Here is a 17,855-nt window from a genome sequence, read left to right as displayed (position 1 = left end):
TGTGGGTTTCACCAGAGTGGAAAATGTTGAGACCTGCATCACTTCGGGCTTTCCTCCCACATTAAGCTGACACGCCGTAATATAACTGGAATACTGTTAAAAGCGGGGTTAAACCCACCCACTCACTCACTCACTTGGGTTAAGGAGCCAATGGTTAACCATGAAGTTACCTAAGCACGTAGGTTATTACTGCGAATACATCAAACTGAATGTTAATCTGAATATGATAGTTATTCAAACATAAATCAACGAAGGGAGCTAACTCTTACATCATTATCATTCTGTTTATCGAAGGGCAATCATACCTAGGCATAATATGGCAGTTTATGAACTAATAAATAATAATTAATAAATGGGGGAATAACGTGACGTTAGTTTTATAAATCAACTGATATACATAGACGTTTGGCAACTTAATAAGAATGAATGACAAATATTTTCTTCATACTTCAACAGGAAACGATTATGAAAAATGCATTAAATGTGACCATCGTAAATCACATGAAAGTGGTGTATAAGATGTACATGTATCTACCTTCCCTAGTAGAAACAGTGGTTGATAGCATGAGCACCGAACTACGCTGAAGGTACATACAATCGGCCACGCCCTGTAACACTCAATCCTCTTAAGGCTTTCACTGAAAGCATCGGTACTTGTTCTGATCCTTACACTGAATGAAAAAGGTGTAGAGGAATGAATAGATGTAATATTGTAGACAAATACACCAGGGTGCCATTTCCCGACTTTAAATGCGTTCAGGTAAGCATAACCTCTAATATTCCAGGAAAGGTATCTTACGTCATACTTAGAATTCAAAATCGAAAGAGAAAGTAACAGTTTTAGGATTCACGTACATGTCCAGGTTATCTTGATCAATTAACAACTTGATGGCACAATATAATGTTTGTACACGGGTTTATTGGGATAATAGTGCCAACGTACACGCATAACAAACATTACGACCCCAGTCACTGTATGAAGAAGAACTAGAAAAAGTAGTAGCTTGAGACTTCGTAATGGCTGAAGGAGGGACGAACAAAGGTAAGATATGAAGTGTTTGTGTTTGTGTGTGTGTGTGTGTGTGCGTGTGTTGTGTTGTGTTGTTTTGTGTTGTGTTGTGTATGGCCGCAGCCCAAACATTATCGAGTCTGATAATCAAGTGATATTGTGAGCAGCGATCCACGTCGTCAGTGTACGCTGAAACGTAGTCGTCAAACATGATCACCCGATCCATTAGCCCGTCTCTTACCACAAGTAGGCAATTTCTGAAGACCAATTCTAACCCGGAACATTCAGGGGGGCAATGAATTTCATAACGCCTAACGCTCGTACTTAAGCAGCTCTCACACTTTGCCGAGGTGGTTGCCGAGCTCTCCCGAGCCTAACTCGGTTAGGACTCGGGAAGAGACTACATATATACGAGTATCATACGAGTACGCTACGAGTGTGTAACGAGGACCACATGAGTCCAATAGGAGTCTATTAATTAATAGAGTTGCATACGAGCACAACGATCTCGATACGAGCTGTACAACTTTGGTACGAGTTTGGTACGACTTTGGTACGAGGTGGCTACGAGCTGCTAATGCTACCATCACATCAAAGTAGTTCTATCCCGTTCTACCCCGTTCTAAACAAAATACTAGAACGGGCTGTGTTCACGGTAGAACGCATAGTTTGGCGTAAAATACTATGATAGTTGGTTCATAAGCAGTCCTCAATACGTCCATCTCGTTCTTAGCCAGTCTGCAGTCCGTTTGTATCCAGTTCAGATCGAGTAAAAGATACCGTTCACCTCATCCCGACAACGTTTCGAAGCAGTTCGAGCGCGTCCGTAGCCGTTCTCAACCCGTTCTTAACCAGTTCAACCTCATTCTACCCCGTTCACAATACGTCAAAGCCAGTTCTAACTAATTCTTAACCCGACCAACTCGTTCGCAGTACATCCTCATCTCGTCCCAAGTGCGTGTGTATTCGCGTCCTGGCCCGACTCCTATGGATACCGAGCGCGTTGTAGTCAGTCTTCATTCAAGTTCAGGGCTCCGAGCTGTACACATCATGTCTCCAAAGAGAAGTCGTCCCGGTCGGTGTGCACACGTTCTGAAAATTATGTCAGACTGCACCACGTCTTAACACGTCCCTAGTACGTTCGAAGTACGGCAATTCCGTTCGTAATACGTCTTTCTCTTTTTAAGCACGTTGTCAATCCGACTAATTGCAGAACGGGATGGACGGGATAAATTTTTTAGCAGACTCAAAGTTCTAGAGCACCCTCCCCGTCCGAGCCCGTCCATGAAGTTCGTAAAAAGACTGCCAATAGTTGCTACTACGTCCACTACGTTCTTACACAGCTGGAGCCCGTTCGACAAAATTTCACGAACCTATTGAGAACTAGTTTGTTGTGATGGGGGTATAAATAATTCGGCGGGAATTACACTCGTATAGCTCGTATTAGACTCGGTCAACTAGGCAATAAATTTTGAAGACGATCCTCATACGAGTTCTGTACGAGCACCACGAGGTCAACACGAGGGTACTGCGAGTAGGACGTGTGTGTTACGAGTTTGTTAGGAGTTTCTTAGGAGTTGGCTGGCGACCCGACTGTTTTCAGCAGTTCCAAAATTCTCGTAGATCAGTACGAGGTATCCCGAGTTACCCCGAGTTTAGTACGACTTCCCTACGAGCTCCATACGAGTATCCCCGAGTCAGCTCGGGTCCATACTCGGACGCAACTCGGCAAAGTGTGAGAGCCCCTTAAGTCTTCATCCACCTGCACGAGGGTGACACGGAGTTTGCCTTACACATTTTGAAATCTTCTCTTGTCCTTGAGACTAAACACAGATAATTTTTTCCAGATAATAATAAAAGACAATAGACCTCACCACCCTAGCTCTTCCCTCAATCGCTTATATTTACCAATCATAATGGGAGGGCGTGGTTTGATTAACGTTGGGGCTCTTCATGCTAGAATTGTTTTGTGCACTTTTGCACACATCTATTGATGATCCTCTTGTGAAGCATGTCAAGACAAGGCATTCCACAGTTTTCTTAAAGGATGTGGAACAAAATCTCAATGTCAGTGCTGATTTTGTTGATGGTTCTGTACTCCTGGACGGTACAGAAATGAGTGTCAACCAAGCGAAGTGCTGTATCAGATCGGCCCAGACTATGTTTAAGTGTGTTGAGAAGATCAGCAACTCTGAGTGTCCTTCGCTTGGATGAAGTCGGCTGGCCTGAAAAGTGACACAGAAGGCTTTCTGTTTGCTCCTCAGGACCAGTCACTTCCACTCGAAACCGTCAACGTGTAATTTGGCATTAAAATGTAAATATAAAATGTAGAATATGCAATGAATTCAATGAGACTGTCCAAAACATTGTCAGTGGATGCCGAGCTTTGGCACAAACACAGTATTTTAAGGGACGTGATGGAGTGGCTCGATCATTTTATTGCCGTTTTCGCCATCCTTTTGGTTTTGACAGAGAGGTCCATCCATGGTACGACCCGGAATATGTAGAGGGTATCATGGAAAATGATAAATACAAAATACTTTGGAATAGGTCCGTATACAGCCCTGACGTATCCAGGCCAACAAACCTGAACTTGTCCTATTTGATAAATCCAATGAAATCATTTAAATTAGGGAATTTTTTGTCACTTTTGACCCTTTTCTGTGATTGACAAGATTGAGGAAAAACATGGCAAATATGCAGACTCCGCTTTCGAAATGTCACGCTTGCATCCCAAGTACCATGAGCTGTTGATGAACCTAACCAGCCTGACTGTATCCTCATTGCTGCATTTTTTATGTTAATCTACTACTACTACTACTACTACTACTACTACTACTACTACTACTACTACAACTACTACCACTACCACTACTACTACTACTACTACTACTACTACTAGTACTACCAACATATAAAAGCGACGAAGCCTTTACCATTAAATGAAATCATGCGAATCAGTCAATGGTGAAATATGTCAAATATGTGCTGAAATATGTACTTTAGTCTCTACATAATGCTGTTCACCGCAGGTGGCAGTCTGAGCAACACAGCTCCTCTTTGTTGGTGTCCATTTGTTCACTGGAACAGGTTAGAATAGAAATGAACTCAAAGATCTAATGTTTTGGATTTGTGATGACAAACATGATGCTGTATTTATTCACGCTATGGAATTCCGATGGGTTTCCCAAGGTGTTCTTAGCCACTCCAAGATAACAGGTTCGTGAAAAACCTATAAAAGTTAAACCCTGTCTGTTCCTCGGACATGTGACCAACGACAATGTAGTCGCATGTAAAGAAACAAAACAATGTTATAAAGAAAAGCTCCCGACTAAAGGACAAAACATGTTAAAGAAACATTTGACAATTTTGTTGATTTGTTGTTGGAAAGGCGGAAGGTTTCTACGTTTGTGATATTGTAAAAACATGAATACTGTGACACGATATTCGCCGTGACGTAGACAACCAATCAAAAGGTTTGACGAACGCAGATATCTGTGTTGTACCGACAGACTGATCTGACCAATACATGAGGTAAAAATGTTTTATGTATCAATATTTCCTGACATATATGCACTTTACATGTACACCTGTTCATATCGAGTGCGAGATACTAAGGTACATAATCTTTATCTGATATCCAGAATGTTGTCTAAACCTGACTCATTGTTTTGTAAAACCAAAGGCATAGTAATTTGCCTATGTTTGACAGAATATTACACCCCACCCCCACCTCTTCCAGTTAGTATGATTTAGTATGATAATTATCTTTGTTCATTTGCTAAAGAGGCCCAATGCCAATTGCTGCATTTCTGTTGTAGAATACCTTGAAAGGCTACTGGCTAAAGCTGAGAGACACAGCACCGGAAGCGTCGCTGAGGTCGTCTCCCTTCTATACCGCAATAAACCAATTGGCTACTTTCGCCACATTCTAGAGAATAATAATGGGAAAATGTAAAGACTAACCAAAGATATGGGAGGGGATCCACATTGTCCAATCAATGGAAAGCTTCGTGGACTTTTCTTTGGTGTTACTTTATTTAAGGGTGGCTTGCCGACCATATCTCCATTTGGGGACACCATAGTGACAGTACCCCTGAGTGAAGTCTTTGATGATTCGGCAAATCTGTATTTTGCTGATTTTTATTGCATGCCTAGGGGTAAACGTTTGCATTATGTGACCCTAGTTCTGACCAAAACTGATTCAGAGGCAGACCGTTTCTGCGAAGAAAACCTGATCAAACTTGATGCATACAAAAATAAATTTTTAATAAGGAGTGGGAAGCAGACATATCGGTCCCAGACACGTAATAAATTAACTGTTGAAGTGTTCTATACAGAAGAAGTGAACATATCACGTAGGAACCTGACGCCTACACGTATATATGGGCGGGGACAAAGCGTTGGGGGAATAGGAAAATCTGTTTTTTGGATGTTCCACATGCAATATTGATGTTCATGCACATTTGAAACATCAGAGGGAATGGGTAGGTGTTAGTCCATGGGAAGATGGTGAAGATCCATACGAAGATGATGAACCACTCTGTCAGGTAGATGATGATCCATACAGAGACTATGATTCACAGATAGAGTATGACCCATATCAAGACTTTGGGCCATTTGAAAATGATGAGCCATTTCAAGATGACGGGGCTTTTGAAGATGATGAACCATATCAAGACGATGAACCATATCCAGACGATGAACCATATCAAGACGATGAGCTGTATCAAGACGATGAGCCGTATCAAGACGAAGAGCCGTATCAAGATGATGAGCCGTACCAAGACGTAGAGCCGTGTCAAGATGATCAGCCGTATCAAGATGATGAGCCGTATCAAGACGATGGGCCGTATCCAGATGATGAGCCGTATCAAGACGATGAGCCGTATCAAGACGATGGGCCGTATCAAGATGATCATCCGTATCAAGACGATGAGCCGTATCAAGACGATGGGCCGTATCCAGATGATGAGCCGTATCAAGACGATGAGCCGTATCAAGACGATGGGCCGTATCAAGATGATGAGCCGTATCAAGACGATGAGCCGTATCAAGACGATGGGCCGTATCAAGATGATGAGCCGTATCAAGACGATGAGCTGTATCAATACGATGGGCCGTGTCAAGATGATCAGCCGTATCAAGACGACGAGCCGCATCAAGACGATGGGCCGTATCAAGATGATGAGCCGTATCAAGACGATGAGCCGTATCAATACGATGGGCCGTGTCAAGATGATGAGCCGTATCAAGACGATGAGCCGTATCAAGACGATGGGCCGTATCAAGATGCTGAGCAATATCAAGATGCTGGGCCATATCAAGATGATGGGCCGTATCAAGACAATGAGCCGTATCAGGATGATGGGCCGTATCAAGACGATGAGCAATATTTAGATTATGAACAATATTAAGGTGGAGAGACATATCAAGACGATGTTTGAAGATGATGATCCAAACAGATATGACGATGATCAATACATTGGTGACATTTGAATGATGTTGACACAGCATATTCACAGCATATTCAGCATAACACACATGTTTTTGTCCGAGAAGAAAACACTCACATGAAAGTCACCCCGGTATACAGCTACCAAGTGGCATAAGGTTGGTTCTGAGACTCACTCTGTTTTCATTGTCACTTTTATTGATAGCGGGAGATGTTGAATCCAACCCAGGACCACCCAAAATATCCCCTTTTCAGAAAGAGTACAGACTAGATTATCTGCACAAAATGTCTCTGGCCAATGTTTGACTACTGACACGTCACATAGCCAATCGACACTTGAAGATCTTGCTATAACACCCAAAGCAATACAAACACAGATTATGTCCCTTAATGACAAGATAGACCTATTCACAAAGGACTATGAAAACAAACTTCGTGGCTTTCAAGAGGAAAACACAAGTTTGAAACAGAAACTTGATGCCCTGGAATCCAGAAATGACAGCATTGAAGCACAGTCTCGAAGATCAAATTAAATCTTTCATGCTCTGCAAGAAAAGAAGGGTGAAACATGGGAAGAGTGTGAGTCATGTGTCAAAGATTTTATGGACGTTACCCTAAACATCGACTTCAATCCATCAGCATAGAAAGAGCACATCGGCTGCACTCAAAATCTGGAAGTAGACCGATAATTGCCAAGTTCTCTTTCTACAAGGACAGAGCAGCTGTGGTGGAAGCTGCTAGGAAGTTTCTAAAGGGAAATAAAGAGTACAGGGTTTCAGAAGACTACACCCAGGGAGTGAGAGGAGTTCGATCAAAGTTGTTTCCCTTTATGATGAGAGCCAGACAAGAGAACAAAGTTGCCTATTTGAGCTACGATAAACTGGTAGTTGATGGTTCAGTTTTTGTTCTGGGAGACGACGACACATAAATCAGACAACTTGGACAGCTTAGGAACTGGACAAGATCATCACCCAATCCTACTGAGACATCATCGCCGTCTGACCTGCTGCTGGGTCATCATCAACAACGTCTCCATCAGCTTGTAGTAATGGCAAATAGGATGGTGGTCATGAAAATAACACTGATTCTACACTTAACATATTGAATATATGTTCCTGGAACATCCAAGGACTAAAATCCAAGAACGAATTTGGTGACTTTATTTCATTCTGCCTGGATCTTGATATATTCTGTTTTGTTGAAACAATGTGTACAGATGCTAGTGATGTATTAACGAACGTATTCAGTAACTATGATTATTATGTTTGTGATGCAAAACGTCTCTCTGACCGTGGAAGCTTATCTGGTGGAATTGCAGTTTGCATAAAATATTGTTTGGCAGGATACTTCGAGAGAGTTTATTCACATTGGGATAATGTTATCTTTTTCAGGATTGTGAATGCTGAAAGTCCAATACACGTTTTCATTGCTTTTGTCTATATTCATCCTGAATCATCTCCGCTCTACAATAAGGGTGAAGAAAAGGGTAAAGATAGATTGGAAAATCAGTTAGTACATATCAAATATGATTATGATGAGTCCTGTAAATTCATCTTATGTGGTGATTTTAATGCAAGAATGGGGTGCGACCGGGATTTTATCCTTGATGATGATGTGAAGTACACTCTTCAAAAAAGGAAACGCATAGGTGTTTTGAGAATTCCAATTAGATATTTTGCCCCAGCAATCGTCATAAAGACAATTCTTATGTTTGATTCCCGTTAATCATGTCATGTTTGTTGTGCATTGCGCGCAAACACATCTCCAAATGTTTTTTGTAAACGCTTATCAGCAAAAATGCAAAGGATGCACGAAAATTGCGTTCAGAAAAAGTTTTCAGCACAATCCACGTGCAAAGTGTTGGAAACAAGAGTAGAGACACTGACTATATAAGACCTGCAGCTGACCGAAATATCGCCTTTGGACGTTTGGAAGCAGGGGAGTCCCAGTCTGCCGCTGCAAGACACTTCAACCTTCACCAAAGCACCATATCTCGACTATGGGATCGATATACCCGCACTAATCCGACTCAAGATCATCCAAGAAGTGGAAGACCAAGAGTGACCACCCCTGCTCAGGATCAGTGCATCGCCTTCGGAATCGATTTGCTACAGGAACGGACACTGCAGGACAAGTGCCTGGCATGCGAAGAATCTCCGACCAAACCATCAGAAATCGTCTGAGGGAAGTGGGAATTCGAGCGAGACGACCAAAAGTTGGACCTGTCTTGCTACGTCTACATCGTCAACGACGTGTCCGGTGGTGCAACAGAGTACAGGCATCGGATCTCAGGAACTGGCGACGCGTTTGGTTCAGCGAAGAGTCACGTTTTCTTTTTCAACGACGGGATGGAAGACAATGTGTATACCGACGTCGACATGAACGTTTGGCACCGAACTGCGTTCGAAAGGCGGTCCGATTTGGTGGAGGGAGTGTCATGGTGTGGGGAGCCATATCGTACACGGGTAGATCACAGTGGTTGTCCAGGGCAATCTTACAGCAAAACCGATACATAGACCAAATTCTGCGTCCTCACCTCCTCCCAACTTTGGACACCAGAGGGAGCTGTTCCAACATGACAACGCTCGGCCCCACACAGCACGTGCAACAGTTAATTTCCTTGTTAATGAGAATATCAATGTCCTCCCATGGCCGTCCAAATCGCCTGATCTCAACCCGATTGAACATTTGTGGGACGAACTTGATCGACGCGTCCGTCAACGTAACCAGCGTCCCCACACACTGGCACAACTCGCAAACGCCTTACAGCAGGAATGGCGAAGAATTCCCAAAGAAAGAATCCGACGACTTGTGCAATCTGTGCCAAGGAGGTGTCGAGCAGTGACGGCTGCAAGGGGTTGTGTGACCAGGTACTGACCAATGACTGAACTGAATTAATGCTGACAATGACGACAATGCTTTTACCAATCACTGTGTCAAATTTTATTTGATTGTGTTTACGTATATATTCTGTGTAGATACTTTTACATCCGCTTAATAAATATCCTTATTTTTTTAACTATGTGTTTCTTTTTTGAAGAGTGTATTTACCAATTTATCCACATTATGTTAGAAATCATTTTTCAGTTACAAGAAGTGTTCGTGACTATAAAACAAATAAGTATGGTAGAGCTTTACTGGACTTGTGTAAATTAATCGGCATACATATTGCAAATGGCAGAGCCCCATTGGTTATCCCGAGTAACTTCACTTTTGCGTCACATACAGGATGCAGTACTGTAGATTATTTCCTAGTTTCCAGTGATCTTTTCCCAAATGCCATTGATATGTCAGTTATCCAGCGTACAGATTCAGATTATATGCCCGTCAAATGTACAATAAAAAAATGAAATATACAAACAAGTAATAGAATCACCAGAAACCACAGATGGTATGGTGGATACTGTTCCTAGATACATTCTACCAGTTGAAAACTTTGGGTCATATTTACACTGTCTTCAGAATACTACAAGTCAGATTATGTATGAACTATTCTCGGTGATATTAGATGATAACATTAACAAAGCCATTGACAAACTATCTGAAATTATGATCCACAGTGCTCAAAATGGAGGAGCTTATGATACAGCATCTAAGCAAACTAGAAGATCACAACCTCCTTGGTTTGATGAAGACTGTGTTCAATTCAAATCAGAGAAATATAGACTACTGAACAAGATAACAAAATATAACTGTGCGCTAAATTTGCAAAAATACATTGATGCAAAGGCGGATTTTAAAATGTGCTGAGGAAGAAAGAAGAAAAGCTATAATATGAAAATGAGTGATGAGACAAATGCAGCTGTCAAAGGATAATGACTGCCAGAGATTCTGGGATACACTTAACGTGCCCTACAAAACAAGAACTCTAGTAATACAATATAACCTGACGTTTGGGCATCCTATTTTAAAAACTTATTGAACCCTGCAACTACAGAAGATAATTCTGAATTTGATCATTCGGTTTTCCAATTCCTTGATAACCATTCTTGCGAAAATTGTAGTATATATTTTACTAATGATCTATCAGACGAAATCACTGCATACGAGATAGAAGAAGCCATTTCCAAGCTAAAACTCGGCAAAGACAATTAAATGTATTGCAATCATTTTGTTTGAAATGGGGACTTGGGATAAATTTAAATAAAACAAACATAATAGTCTTTAGAAATGGTGGTATTGTTGCCAAAAGGGAAAAGTGGACTTATGGAAATACCTCGGTCAAGGTTGAAACTTACTATGAATATTTGCGTATCATGTTTTCTTCTAAATTATTGTGGTCAGTAGCATGTAAACAACTTGCTATTCAAGCTTCAAAAGCATGTATGCCTGTGTATAAATTGTTTAAACAAAATAAGTATATATCATTTTCAACAGCATGCAATTTTTGTTATTGTAAAATTGCACCAATATTACTATATGGTTCGGAAATATGGGGAACAAAATATTATGCTGCCATCGAAAAAGTACATACCTCATACTTCAAACGTTTTGGGGTATTGGTAAATATGCCTCAAATAAAGCAATTGTTGGTGAAACTGGACGCTGCAATATGTTTGTGCATAGCCAAGTAAGAGTAGTTAAATACTGGATAAAGTTACTTAGAATGGAAGAATGTAGATATCCTCTTCAATGTTATAAATTGTTACAGCAGTCGAATGATAAAGGTAAACAAAACTGGGTATCTGAAGTAAGAAATTTATTATTTACATGTGGTTTTTCTTTTGTGTGGATTGCACAGGATATTGGAAACATTTAAGTATTTATGGGAATATTTAAGCAGCGAGTGAAAGATATATTTGCACAAAACTGGAACGAAACTGTTTCATCTTCGCACTATCTAAGCAATTACAGTAAACTAAAGACACATCTTCAACAGGAAATGTTTTTATCTGTCTTACCAGACAAGTCATTAATAAGATCGTTTTGTAAATTTAGAATCTCATTACATAGTTTTAATGTAAATATGTGTCGTGAATCGAAAGATATTGATGCTGTTAATAGTGTTTGTACCAATTGTGACAGAGGTGAAGTTGAAGATGAATTCCATGTCTTATTTAAGTGTAACAAGTATTCCAAGTTAAGATCTACAAATATCCCCTTCTTGAATAATGACTATAAATCTGAAATGTTAATGATAAATATTATCAACTCACAAAATAAACATGTTATCTTTTCAGTGGCTACTTATATAAAGCATGTTGTTTTTTATCAGATTCAAGAAGATATAATTTCTGTATATGCATGTGACATCATAATATGAGTTAGTATCAATTGTACTTTAGGCCATATGGCTATAATACTAAATAAACCTGTCTGTCTGACTACTGACCATTTGAAGAAGGAGGGTATTGGGAAAACAATGAGCCATAGGGTGATGGATCAAAGGTTGACATCGGGTAATAGGCAGTTGGAAAACCATAATCTAATTAGTAAAGCAGATGAAGTGAAAACAATTACAAATAATTATATACCCGTGGGGATTCCTGCTAAGAATATATTTGCTCATCAACCTATGCTGGTCGTGAGAGGCGAATACTGATTACCTCCCTTTAGCAGTATGTGTGATTCAAAATCAGAGAGGAAAATAATAGAAAATTATCTCTTTAGCATGGAGAGCTCGAATAGGCAGGTTTGTGCTCCCCAGAGACCACAAGCAAGTAGAAAAGGTTCTTCTCTACACCCCTGAGTCAGACTGGACGGAGGGTACAGCAATGGCGTATAGGATTTTGTTGTATAGAACTGTTTTTATCACAATGTGGACAATGAGATCGGTCACTGCATCTATGGAACATGCGATGTTTACGTTGGATTTTCCGTCACAAAGGAACCTTGATTACATACCCAAAACTGAACAGTATCCACGAATTTAGGACAAACCCGATTGTTTCATTGCTGTTGGTTGAAGGTGAGGTAGAATCGAACCCGTGAACTACTGGTCGGGATTTCGCAGGATCAACCATCGTAAATCAGATTGAAGAATCAGACAACTTATAAAGAGACATACGGTCTTTGAGAGAAAAGGTGCATTCAAGCAAGGTAGGGGTGTGTGAACTAAGAACCAGAAGTCAGTGTTAACAGAGAAGAACAGGCTGTTTCCAGACTGGATGTGGATGAAGTGTCTTACAACGTAGTTCATAGTTATGTGTCGCACAGTTTGCATCTGTAAAACATTAGGATTGAAATAGCTTCGTCCTGGCAATCTTTTTTTATTTTACTTAATCAGTATCTTGTGCATTAGATAAGCAATGTGTAACAACATATTTGTTGTGTATAAAAAGTACTTTGTTAAATGCATGGTTGTATGGATTTTTGAAATCTGGAGATGGTGATCAATACTCGATACTGTTTTATCCACTACAAAAGAAACCAGACAAATTGATTCATGTGAAAAATGAAAGTAGAAAGCATTGTGCGATTTATGAATAATTAATCATGGAAAATCTATATAATCGTCAAGTCACTGTCTTCTTTATGCCAACAAATATGTAAGTCTGTGAGGCAGAAAATAACATGATATATTCACTTTGTCACAAAGAACCCATTACAAATGCTTTTACTGAGATGAAAGGAAACAGTTTTAAAGAATCCAAATATCTTAGTAGTTGAGAAACAGTAACACTTTGTGATGATTAGGTTAGAAAAGTGACGTAAATCCGTTCGTCCAATATGTGTAATACCTTCATGATATTAATGTCGGGAGTTTATGAGCTGAGCTTTCATGATGTAGTATGATGGGTGTGCTGGATGATTTCGCTCCTGAATACACAGCATCAATCCTGTTTTGAGTATGGATATACTGTAACCGATTTAGTGTGGAGTAAACAAAGATCCAAGACACTGGTTGCGGGGTGAGAACGTTATTCCCGGTATCTGATTACACCCCCCGAAACTATATATCATTCAATAAACACAGCGTCATACAATATACGCGAGGCTTCAAAACAGTCCATTACAATAATTAGGTGAAATATAAATGACAGATATGACAATACAACAAGGGTCGATAACTCCTTGATTAACTCATACATTCAAATTAAATATATATGGTACAGACATAGACGTCTTAATGCAGTACGCATGTCAAATGAAATAGATGTTATACACAGTATCACATATCAATACGAGAATGCAAAAAAACATTATTCCTACCCGGTACATGCACTAGGGTTCATACGACGTTCAATATGTAAGCTCCGCCAAGCCAGATGTACCAAGCGTACCTAAAATCTGTGTAAACAATATGCAACATTAATTCTACAGTAACTACAAATCAACATATCTACTTTCATTACAAACGCATGGAACACATCAAAACAGCTTGGGCTAAAACCACATTCAAGTACATTAACATATACACTATTCTTCTTCTCATATATGAAATCAGTCAATTAAACACTCAAACATGCAACAATTCACTCACAGGGAAAATAGAAATACTTGAATGAATTAGATGAGTTATTTGACAGTTTTTTTAATATTAATTCTATTTTCCGAAATGAACTAAAACCTGACTAAAGTATTAGTTACACTTAGGTTAGATTTACCATTGTTAAGGTTGAATTTACTGGTTTTACTCATACACAAACAAAACAAATATAACATACAAAGTATACACACTTATAAACCAATGTAAAAGATTAAAAGTATGTTCATCTCCCTAACCGATATACTCTACATATGTCTCTGTGGTTATTCGTTCTGGTCCATTACATTCATAGAGGCTCATTTACACAGCAAAACTGACGGGGTTGATACACTCACGGCGACATCTTGTTCAATATTCAATATTTGTTCGTTTGAATGCGTCAGAACAGGTCTATTAATTTATCCTTGTTCGCAGTGTAAAAGGCTGATCTTCAAATAAAAGCTGCTTACGTTATTCACGCTTCGCGTACCGTGAAATAAACTATGCACTCTTTATGTATATACAAACACGAGAAGCATAATTTAAAACAACTGAGTTTGTCATGGTACATAAGCACATTCCATACCTTTTGTGTAACTTCAAGAAGTAAAAGTGTGTAGAACACTGAAACTAATCTGATACGCGTCTTGTATGAGCGACACATTCGTGTCGACGTATGCTCGCAGTGGATGACATAAACCATAAATTGGACTTAAACGACTTTCAAATATTTTGTGTTAAGCCTGATCACTCTTTGTAAACAGTCAGTCCCAAATAGATTAGGTTCGTCAGTGTAATATGCGTCTCTTGCGGCATCGTATATGAAGACAAGTTACGTCCCTTGAACGTATCGTCCCAAAGCACTTAGTCTAGTGATGTTACAGATAACACGGAGGCAAGAATAAACATGCTGTGCAAGGATTTGTTCAGTTACTCCAGCTAAGTGAAAACACTGTCATGTGTTACTTGACAGACAACACAAAGCGCAATGCAACCCCCAATAGTGTTAGACCCAGGAAGCAAGCAGTTGCAAGGATGTAATGACATCATAGGAATCAAAGTGAGGAAATTGGTCTGGACAAAACAACCATGTCCTGTGGCTGTATGTCTATATATAAGCAAAAAACCCTTTCGATATTCCAAAGAAATCTTTGCTAATAAACATATTTTGAGAATCCGAATTATTTCTGCTAATGAAATACTTAGGATGTAACCCTTATTCCTTCAATATGCGAGATCTTCAGCGAGAGCACTGTAAAAATGCAAGGTTAATCAATGTCAAAATTCGAACTGAAGCAAATCAAAGCCACTGGGGAATTTAGAAAGTGGTCAAATGTAACTCAACCCCAAAAGTACTAGAATCTGCACTTTACTAAGAATGTGTTATCCCAAATATAACATAAGTTACATTTGACCACTTTCTAAATGGCATTGTGTATTCATAGCTTTCGGCCATGGGAGCCGTGCCAATTTACACTTACTCAAAGTACGTGATCTAGACTACCAGTTGTCGGACTTCCATTTTGTGGAAGCCTCGGTGGCTGAGTGGGTTAGATCGCTGACTTTGTGTGCTGGCGATTAGGTGCCTCACCCTGGTACACATTGCCACACATTCTACCCATGTCGGGAATCGAACCTGGGTCTTCGATGTGACGAGCAAACGCTTTAACCACTGGGCTACCCGACCGCCCCTGGGCGAAGATAAAAGACGACAAACATCTGCTTAAAACTGGAAAACCACATTTAAACAGGGTTATTTGAAGAAACATGAAATCGGCAAAGATGCTTTGAAATGAAGTTAGTGTCCTTGTTAACGTGTGCTGGTTCTGTGGTGTAGTGGTGCTGCAAATCACTTTCTTTTGTTGGACATAAAGAAAACATACCCGAGTGTGCTGTTTTCAGTTGATAGCAATAAAATGTCAGTTGATAGTTGAGGGAAGATGAAAGATGACAAACATCTGCTTAAAACTGGAAAACCACATTTAAACAGGGTTATTTGAAGAAACATGAAATGGGTAAATATGCTTTGAAATGAAGTTAATGTGTGCTTGTTAACGTGTGCTGGTTCTGTGGTGTAGTGGTTATCACGTCTGCTTTACCCCCAGAAGGTCGCGAGTTCGAACCTCGCCAGAACCTCTTTTTGTAAGCACTTTTCTTCTTTACCACCAAATGATCAAATAAAGGACTTCCGTTTCATTCACATTTCTTCTGTAACATTCATTTATATCCTCGTCGTTCTCCACCAAGCATTCACTTTCCCAATACAAACGAGTTTAGTTGCAAATCACATTCTTTTGTTGGACATAAAGAAAACCTACCCGAGTGTGCTGTTTTCAGTTCATAGCAATAAAATGTCAGTTGTTAGTTGAGGGAAGATGAAAGACGACAAACATCTGCTTAAAACTGGAAAACCACATTTAAACAGGGTTATTTGAAGAAACATGAAATCGGCAAATATGCTTTGAAATGAAGTTAGTGTCCTTGTTAACGTTTGCTGGTTCTGTGGTGTAGTGGTGCTGCAAATCACTTTCTTTTGTTGGACATCAAGAAAACATACCCGAGTGTGCTGTTTTCAGTTGATAGCAATAAAATGTCAGTTGTTAGTTGAGAGAAGATGAAAGACGACAAACATCTGCTTAAAACTGGAAAACCACATTTACACAGTTTTTTTTGAAGAAACATGAAATGGGTAAATTGCTTTGAAATGAATTTAATGTGTCATTGTTAACGTGTCCTGGTTCTGTGGTGTAGTGGTTATCACGTCTGCTTTACACGCAGAAGGTCGCGAGTTCGAACCTCGCCAGAACCTCTATTTGTAAGCACTTTTCTTCTTTACCACCAAATGATCAAATAAAGGACTTCCGTTTCATTCACATTTCTTCTGTAACATTCATTTATATTCTCGTCGTTCTCCACCAAGCATTCACTTTCCCAATACAAACGAGTTTAGTTGCAAATCACTTTCTTTTGTTGGACATAAAGAAAACATACCCGAGTGTGCTGTTTTCAGTTGATAGCAATAAAATGTCAGTTGTTAGTTGAGGGAAGATGAAAGACGACAAACATCTGCTTAAAACTGGAAAACCACATTTAAACAGGGTTATTTGAAGAAAGATGAAATGGGTAAATTGCTTTGAAATGAAGTTAATGTGTCCTTGTTAACGTGTCCTGGTTCTGTGGTGTAGTGGTTATCACGTCTGCTTTACACGCAGAAGGTCGCGAGTTCGAACCTCGCCAGAACCTCTTTTTGTAAGCACTTTTCTTCTTTACCACCAAATGATCAAATAAAGGACTTCCGTTTCATTCACATTTCTTCTGTAACATTCATTTATATTCTCGTCGTTCTCCACCAAGCATTCACTTTCCCAATACAAACGAGTTTAGTTGCAAATCACTTTCTTTTGTTGGACATAAAGAAAACATACCCGAGTGTGCTGTTTTCAGTTGATAGCAATAAAATGTCAGTTGTTAGTTGAGGGAAGATGAAAGACGACAAACATCTGCTTAAAACTGGAAAACCACATTTAAACAGGGTTATTTGAAGAAAGATGAAATGGGTAAATTGCTTTGAAATGAAGTTAATGTGTCCTTGTTAACGTGTCCTGGTTCTGTGGTGTAGTTGTTATCACGTCTGCTTTACACGCAGAAGGTCGCGAGTTCGAACCTCGCCAGAACCTCTTTTTGTAAGCACTTTTCTTCTTTACCACCAAATGATCAAATAAAGGACTTCCGTTTCATTCACATTTCTTCTGTAACATTCATTTATATTCTCGTCGTTCTCCACCAAGCATTCACTTTCCCAATACAAACGAGTTTAGTTGCAAATCACTTTCTTTTGTTGGACATAAAGAAAACATACCCGAGTGTGCTGTTTTCAGTTGATAGCAATAAAATGTCAGTTGTTAGTTGAGGGAAGATGAAAGACGACAAACATCTGCTTAAAACTGGAAAACCACATTTAAACAGGGTTATTTGAAGAAAGA

General features: G+C 39.6%; 4 non-coding genes and 1 pseudogene across 4 annotated transcripts; all 5 read left to right on the top strand.

Moving 5' to 3' along the window:
• Nucleotides 1-1,017: 1,017 nt before the first annotated feature.
• LOC139473625 (uncharacterized) lies at nucleotides 1,018-6,426 on the top strand (annotated as a pseudogene).
• Nucleotides 6,427-15,935: 9,509 nt separating this feature from the next.
• On the top strand, nucleotides 15,936-16,008 carry Trnav-uac (transfer RNA valine (anticodon UAC)). The gene has a single exon. It is a non-coding gene; the product is annotated as a tRNA-Val (tRNA).
• Nucleotides 16,009-16,608: 600 nt separating this feature from the next.
• On the top strand, nucleotides 16,609-16,681 carry Trnav-uac (transfer RNA valine (anticodon UAC)). Its single transcript has one exon. It is a non-coding gene; the product is annotated as a tRNA-Val (tRNA).
• Nucleotides 16,682-17,042: 361 nt separating this feature from the next.
• Trnav-uac (transfer RNA valine (anticodon UAC)) lies at nucleotides 17,043-17,115 on the top strand. The gene has a single exon. It is a non-coding gene; the product is annotated as a tRNA-Val (tRNA).
• Nucleotides 17,116-17,476: 361 nt separating this feature from the next.
• On the top strand, nucleotides 17,477-17,549 carry Trnav-uac (transfer RNA valine (anticodon UAC)). The gene has a single exon. It is a non-coding gene; the product is annotated as a tRNA-Val (tRNA).
• Nucleotides 17,550-17,855: the final 306 nt, after the last annotated feature.

Source organism: Haliotis cracherodii, unplaced genomic scaffold (assembly GCF_022045235.1).
Source record: "Haliotis cracherodii isolate W230 unplaced genomic scaffold, xgHalCrac1.p SCAF_3, whole genome shotgun sequence".
NCBI classification, from domain to species: domain Eukaryota; kingdom Metazoa; phylum Mollusca; class Gastropoda; order Lepetellida; family Haliotidae; genus Haliotis; species Haliotis cracherodii.
The sequence above is the reverse complement of the archived record's forward strand: the minus strand, read 5'-3'. Positions and strand labels throughout refer to the sequence as shown.